The 7,584-nt window shown below is 47.4% G+C and overlaps 1 long non-coding RNA gene across 1 annotated transcript in view; it reads right to left on the minus strand.

Moving 5' to 3' along the window:
- The window catches only part of LOC135229851 (uncharacterized), a 191,218-nt gene extending 184,518 nt beyond the window's left edge, over positions 1-6,700 (minus strand). The window contains exon 1 of the long non-coding RNA XR_010320517.1: positions 6,507-6,700. This is a non-coding gene — a long non-coding RNA (uncharacterized LOC135229851). The remainder of the gene's footprint in view (positions 1-6,506) is intronic.
- Between the last annotated feature and the right edge of the window lie 884 nt (positions 6,701-7,584).

A 7,584-nucleotide genomic window follows, 5' to 3' on the forward strand; every position in this document is an offset into this window, starting at 1 on the left:
CCAACCAAATGTGGAAATTATCAAACAATATCATTAATATCACATGCAAGTAATATTCTGCTAAAAATCATTCAAAAGCAGCTGCAGCAGTACATTGACAGGGAACTGCCAGAAATTTAAGCAGGATTCAGAAGAGGACATGGAAGGAGGGATATCATAGCTGAAACCATATCGATTCTGGCTGAAAGCAGAGAATACCAGAAAGATGTTTACCTGTGCATTATTGACTATGCAAAGACATTCGACTGTGTGGATCATAACAAACTATGGATAACACTGGGAAGAATGGGAATTCCAGGACACTTAATTGTGCTCATGAGGAACCTTTACATAGATTAAGAGGCAGTTGTTCAGACAGAACAAGGGGATACTGATTGGTTTAAAGTCAGGAAAGGTGTGCGTCAGGGTTGTATTCTTTCAGCATACCGATTTAATCTGTATGCTGAGCAAATAATACGAGAATCTGGACTATATGAAGAAGAACGGGGCATCAGGATTGCAGGAAGGCTCATTAACAACCTTCATTATGCAGATGGCACAACCCTGTTTGCTGAAAGTGAAGAGGACTTGAAGCACTTACTAATGAACATCAAAGACCACAGCCTCCAGTATGGATTACGCCTCAACATAAAGAAAACAAAAATCCTCACAACTGGACCAACGTGCAACATCATGAGAAATGGAGAAAAGACTGACGTTGTCAAGGATTTCATTTTACTTGGATCCACAATCAACAGCCATGGAAGCAGCAGTCAAGAAATCAAAAGACACATTGCATTGGGCAAATCTGCTGCAAAGGACCTCTTCAAAGTGTTGAAGAGCAAAGATGTCACCCTGAAGACTAAGGTGCGCCTGACGCAAGCCATGCTATTTTCAATCACATCATATACATGTGAAAGCTGGAAAATGAATAAGGAAGACCGAAGAAGAGTTGACGCCTTTGAATTGTGGTGTTGGTGAAGAATATTGAATATACCATGGACTGCCAAAAGAACGAACAAATCTGTTTGGGAAAAAGTGCGGCCAGAATGCTCCTTAGAGGCAAGGATGGCGAGACTGCATCTTATATACTTTGGATATGTTGTCAGGAGGGATCAGTCCCTGGAGTAGGACGTCATGCTTGGCAGAGTACAGGGTCAGCGGAAAAGAGGGTGACCCTCAATGAGGGGGATTGACACAGTGGAACACTTATACACTGCTGGTGGGAATGTAAAATGGTATACAACTACTTTGGAAATCAATTTGGCACTTCCTTAAAAAGCTAGAAATAGAACTACCATACAACCCAGCAATCTCACCCCTCAGAATATATCCTAGAGAAATAAGAGCTGTTACACAAACAGATACATGCACATCTATGTTTATTGCAGCAGTGTTTACAAGAGCAAAAAGATGGAACCAACCAAGGTGCCCATCAATGGATGAATGGATAAATAAATTATGGTATATTCACACAATGGAATACTACACATCAATAAAGAACAGTGATGAATCTGTGAAACATTTCATAACATGGAGAAACCTGGAAGGCATCATGCTGAGTGAAATTAGTTGCAAAAGGTCAAATATTGTATAAGACCACTATTATAAGATCTTGAGAAATAGTTTAAACTGAGAAGAACATATTCCTTTGTTGTTACGAGAGGGGGGAGGGAGGGAGGGTAGGAGAGGGGTATTTACTAAAGAGATAGACAAGAACTACTTTGGGTGAATGGAAGGACAACACTCAACACAGTGGAGGTCAGCACAACTGGACTAAACCCAAAGCAAAGCAGTTTCCTGAATAAACTGAATGCTTCAAAGGTCAGCAAAGCAGGGGCAGGGGTTTGGGGACCACGGTTTCAAGGGACATCTAAGTCAACTGGCATAATAAAATCTATTCAGAAAACATTCTGCATCCCACTTTGAAGAGTGGCATCTGGGATATTAAATGCTAGCAAGCAGCCATCTCAGATGCATCAATGATTCTCAACCCACCTGGATCAAGGGAGAATGGAGAACACCAAGAACATAAGATAATAATGAGCCCAACAGACAGAAAGGACTACATGAACTAGAGACTACATCATCCTGAGACCAGAAGAACTAGATAGTGCCGAGCCACAACCAATCACTGTCCTGACAGGGAACATAACAGAGATCCCTTGAGGGAGCAGGAGAACAGTGGGATGCAGACCCCAGATTCTCATAAAAAGACCAGACTTAATGGTCTGACTGAGACTGGAAGGAGCCCAGTGATCATGGCCCCCACAACTTCCGTTTACCCACTACGGGAACCATCCCCAAAGCCAGTTCATCAGACGTGGATTGGACTAGACAATGGGTTGGAGAGGGATGCTGGTGAGGCATGAGCTACTTGGTTTGGGTGGACACTTGAGACAATGTTGGCATCTCCTGCCTGGAAAGGAGATGGGTGGGTAGAGGGGCTTAGAAACTGGCAAAATGCTCACGAAAAGAAAGAGTGGAAGGAGGGAGTGGGCTGTCCCATTGGGGGGAAAGTAATTGGGAATATGTAACAAGTTGTGTATAAGTTTTTATGTGAGAGACTGGCTTGATTTGTAAACTTTCATTTAAAACACAATAAAAATTATTAAAATAATAAAAAAAAGAAGCTCACCCATGATTGCTTCAACAAGCACTCAGAACAAAGACTCAAGGAATCTTCTGGATGAAGGTGCAATCCTGGAATTACCAGACGCAGAATACAAAAGATTAATATACAGAACTCTTAAAGACATCAGGAAGGAAATGAGGCAAAATGCAGAACAAGCCAAGGAACACAAAGATAAAGCAGCTGAAGAAATTAAAAAGGTTACTCAAGAACATAATTAAAAATTTAATAAGCTGCAAGAAACCACAGAGAGACTGCAAGCAGAAATTCAGAAGATTAAAAATAAAATTACAGAGTTAGAAAACTCAATAGAAACTAAGAAGAGCACAATTGAAGAACTGGAAGGCAGAATTACTGAGATTGAAGATAAATCTCTTGGGACTAATATATTTCAAGAGAAAGCAGATAAAAGAATTTTAAATGAAGAAATCCAAAGAATCATGTGGGACTTTATCAAGAGAAATAACTATGAGTGATTGGAGTACCAGAACAGGGAGGGCTAACAGAAAATACAGAGGGAACTGTTGAAGATTTTTTGGCAGAAAACTTCCCTGATATCATGAAAGATGCTCATCGAATTCCACATAAGGTAGATCTCAAAAGAAAGTGACCGAGACATATAATAATCAAACTTGCCAAAATCAAATATAAAGAGAACTTAAAGAGAGGCTAGGGATAAAGGAAGTCACCAACAAAGGAGAGTAAATAATAATAAACTTGGACTACTCAGCAGAAATCATGGAGGCAAGAAGGCAATGGGATGACTTATACAAAATATTGAAGGAAAAAAATTGCCAGCCAGGAATCAAACCATAACCCTGGCCCTCTGGCCTTCTGGCCCTCTGGCCTTAGCCCTCTAACTCTAGCCCCTAAGCCATGAGCCCCAAAGCCCCTAAGACCCTAAGCCCTTAGGTCCTAACCTCCAAGGCCCTAAACTCTAACCCTAACCCAAACCCTAACCCCTATACCCTAAACCCTACAACCTAAACACCTACACCCCAAAACACTACACACCAAAACCCTACACTCTAAACCCTATACTCTAAGCCCCAAACCCTAAACCCAAACCTCAAACCCCAAAGCCCAAACCCTAAGCCTAACCATAAACCCTAAACCCTAACACCTAACCCTAACCCCTAGCCTCTCTAACCCTAACAACCCTAACACTAACCCTCGAACCCTAACCCTCTAATGCTAACCTGAAACCCTAACCCAGAACCCTAACCCTCTAAACCTAATCCTCTAACCCTAGCCCTAAACCTAACCTCAACCCCCAAACCCAGCTCCAAACTCTAAACCTCAAATCCCTAGCCCTAAACCTAACAATGAGCCTAAGCCTAACCCTATCACTTAACCATAAACCCTAAACCATAACACTTAAAACCCTAACACCCTTAGCCCTAACACATTTAAACCTAACACCCTAAACGTCAAAACCCTATACACTAACACCCTTAACCCCAACCACTAACCCCTAAACTTAAACGCTTAACTATCTAACCCTCTAACCCTAATACCCTAACCCTAAACTCTAACCCCAGCCCCCAGCCCTCACTCTGAGCCTTAAACTCTAAATCTTAAGCCCTAAATCCTAGGCTCTAAGCCGTAAGCCCTAAAAGCTAAGTCCTAAAACCCTAAACTCTAAGCCCTAAGCCCTAAACCTAACCCTCTAACCCTAACCCTAACACCTTACCCCAAACCCATCCCAAACCCCTAAACCTGAATCCCTAAACCCTAGCCCTAACCCCTAACCCTAAACCTCTAAACCATACCCCTAATCCTCTAACCCTAAACCTCTAACCCTAACCACAACACCAACCCCAACCTCTGAACCCTGAAACCCTAACCCCCTAACCCTAAGCCTCTGAACCCTAAGCCTAAACCCTCTAACCCTAAACCCTAACATTCACCTCCTCACACCCTCACCTTCTCACTCCCTCACTCTATAATCTTCTCAACCTCTAACCCCTCACCCTCTAACCCCTCACCCTCTAACTCCTTCAATCTCTAACCCCCAACCCTCTAAACCCCAACCCTCTAACACCCACCCTCTAACCTCAAACCACATATCCTAAACAAACCCAACACCAAACCCAACCCTAAACCTAAACCCTAAACCCTAAAACCTAACCCAAACCCTAATGACTAAACCCCAAAACCCTAAACTGCAACCCCTAACACCTAACCTGTAACTTCAAACTCTAACCTCAAACCCTAAACCTAACCCTAACACATAACCCCAACCCAAAAACCCTAACCGAAAAACCCTAACCCTAAACTCTAACCCCAAACCCTAAGGACCCTAACTCTAACAACCCTAACCCTAATATCCCTAACCCCAAACCCTAACCCTTTTTGTTAGCAGCAGTAGCACTTAACCACTAGCCACCAGGGTTTCCATGAGCAGTCACAGGAATAGACATATGCACACCCGTGTTCACTGCAACATTATTCACAGTAACAAAAAGATGGAAACAACCTAAGTGCTCATCCATGGAGGAACGGATAAACAAACTACGGTACATACACACAGTGGAACACTACACGACAATAAAGACCAATGATGAATCTCCGCAACATCTCACACCATGGATGAATCTGGGGCGCATCATACTGACTAAGTCAATCACAAAACGACATATACAGTGAGAGACCACTATCATAAAAATTCATGAAAACATTTACGCACAGAAACAATCCTTGATGTTCACCAAGGAGACGGAGTGGGTAGAGAAAAGCTAACTAAACAATAACCAAAACAACGAAACCCACTGCCGTCGAGTAGATTCCAGCTCATAGAGACCCTATAGAACAGATTAGAACTGCCCCATAGAGTTTCCAAGGAGTGCCTGGTGGATTCGAACTGCAGACCTTTGGTTAGCACCGGTGGCTCTTAACCACTACGCCATCAGGGTTTCCAACCAAACAACAGATATGTGGTAACTCTGGTGAAGGAAGAGACGGTACACAAGACTGAGGAATCAACCTCAGCCTCACTCCAACCCTAACCATAACCCTAAACCACTTGTGCCCGAGCCTAGTAACCCCAGCTCTAACCCAACCCCCAACCACCTAAAACCTATACCCCTAAACCTAACTCCCAAACCTCTAACCCCCAAACCTGGACCCCTAACACCAAACCCTAACCCCTAACCCTAATCCTCTAACCCTTCTGCATCTCTGGGCCTCTCGAGTCTCCGTCTATTTTCTCCCTCCAAATCCTACTAACACTCGGTGGAATTTTGAAGTTTCCGCTGTGCTTTGCTTCTTGTTGTCTCCACCGGTCCCATCAAGGCACTGCATCATTTGCTCTGCTTCACTATTGAGTTCCAGAACCATGGCTTAGAATCGCCTGACACTGAACTTCAGCGATTCGGCGCAAGGGCGCGAGAGGGCGCGCGCACCGCCGGTTCTGTTCTGCCCACCAGGCCCTCCGTGCATGGGAACCTCCTGGACCTAAGCCGGGACGACCTGGGTACCGCTCCAGTGGGGATAGCAGAAGCTTTTCTTCCCGAGGGACCCAACGCCCCAGGGCGCTCTCTCAATACTCCCATTAATGCTATGATTATCCTAACCCACTCCTTCTGCAAGACCTAGTGGGTCCTCGACCAGGCCCAGCCTTCACGACCCGCAACCCCCCCGCCGTGGTCACGTAGAGGAACCTGCAGGGCCGTGCCCTCCCCGCCCAAGCTCTGCCCCTCCATACCCTGATGCCCTGCAGGCCTCTACTAGGTCCCCGCCCAGGGGAGAGTTGTCGCCCCACACGGGGTGGGGGGACACCAGGGAACATTCGGAAACCACTCCCCAGGCACGAAGCCCACTGCCCGACTGCCCGTATTGAGACCATGTGAGCAGGGCTGCCCCGCCGACTGGAGCCTGCAGGGCAATCACTCACGTTTGTCAGCTTCTCACCGCCCTCTGGGCTCGGGGTCCCAGAGCAGCCAATCCCCCCGGGGCGGGGGAGGCGGTCCGTCCGCAGGGGCTGGAAGATCGGGTTGGTGCCCATGGCCGGAGCACTTAAAACCCTTATAAACCCTCATAAACGGCCAGCTCCAGACCTTCAAATGTCAGCCCGAGAGACACCTAATCTCCAACCTAAAAAAAAAAAAAAAAACACACCTGTGGCCATCGAGTCAATTCTGACTCATAGCGACCCTATAGGACAGAGTAGAACTGCCCCACAGAGTTTCCAAGGAGCGCCTGGTGGATTCAAACTGCCAACCTTTTGGCTAGCAGCCTTAGCACTTAACCACTAGCCACCAGGGTAACCCACTAAACCCACTGCCACCAGGGTAGAGGCTCCAAATCCCGCCAGTGTGAGGAACCCTCAAATCCCCTCAGCACCAGAGATCGCGTCCACAGCGACCGGTACACAGCGCCGCACAAACGTTTAAGTTAACAAACAACATGGTTGCTCAGGACCCCTTCCTGCTACCCCCACCCCCGCCACCCAGAGGGGGAGTGGGACCGGCATCCACACTGTTAACACACACTGAATCGCTGCTTCCACAAGGAGTAGGGTCCCCACGCTGCTCCAGAGATTCCCAAGACCCCTTCCTTTCCAGGTGCGGCCGGGGCCGCGCCGACGCCCCAGCCCCGAGAGTAGACCAGCTGGGCGCGGGCGAGGGCGCGGGGTGCCTCAGCCTCCCAGGCACAGCGCCCAAAACAGTAAGGGGCAGCGGGGCCTTGGGCGGGGGATCGCTCTCTCCCCGTCCCTGGCACCCTACGGAGTCTGGTGGGGGTGGGACGACGAACGGGGGCGAGTGCCCCCTCCTCAGTCTGGAATCTCACCGCCCCCGGGTGAACTCTGGGCCTTGGTTTCTCCCCTGGCACAGGGAGCAGGTAGGGGGCGGAGGGGGCAGGAGCCCATCACCCAGCTTGGCCCGCAAACCCGCCCCGGGCAGAGTAGGGACCTGGGCGCAGCCCTGGACACGGCCTTTCTCCCCAAGCCCTTCAAGCCCCCAGGCCCGAGG

The sequence above is a fragment of the Loxodonta africana genome, unplaced genomic scaffold (genome assembly GCF_030014295.1).
Source record: "Loxodonta africana isolate mLoxAfr1 unplaced genomic scaffold, mLoxAfr1.hap2 scaffold_57, whole genome shotgun sequence".
Lineage (NCBI taxonomy): Eukaryota > Metazoa > Chordata > Mammalia > Proboscidea > Elephantidae > Loxodonta > Loxodonta africana.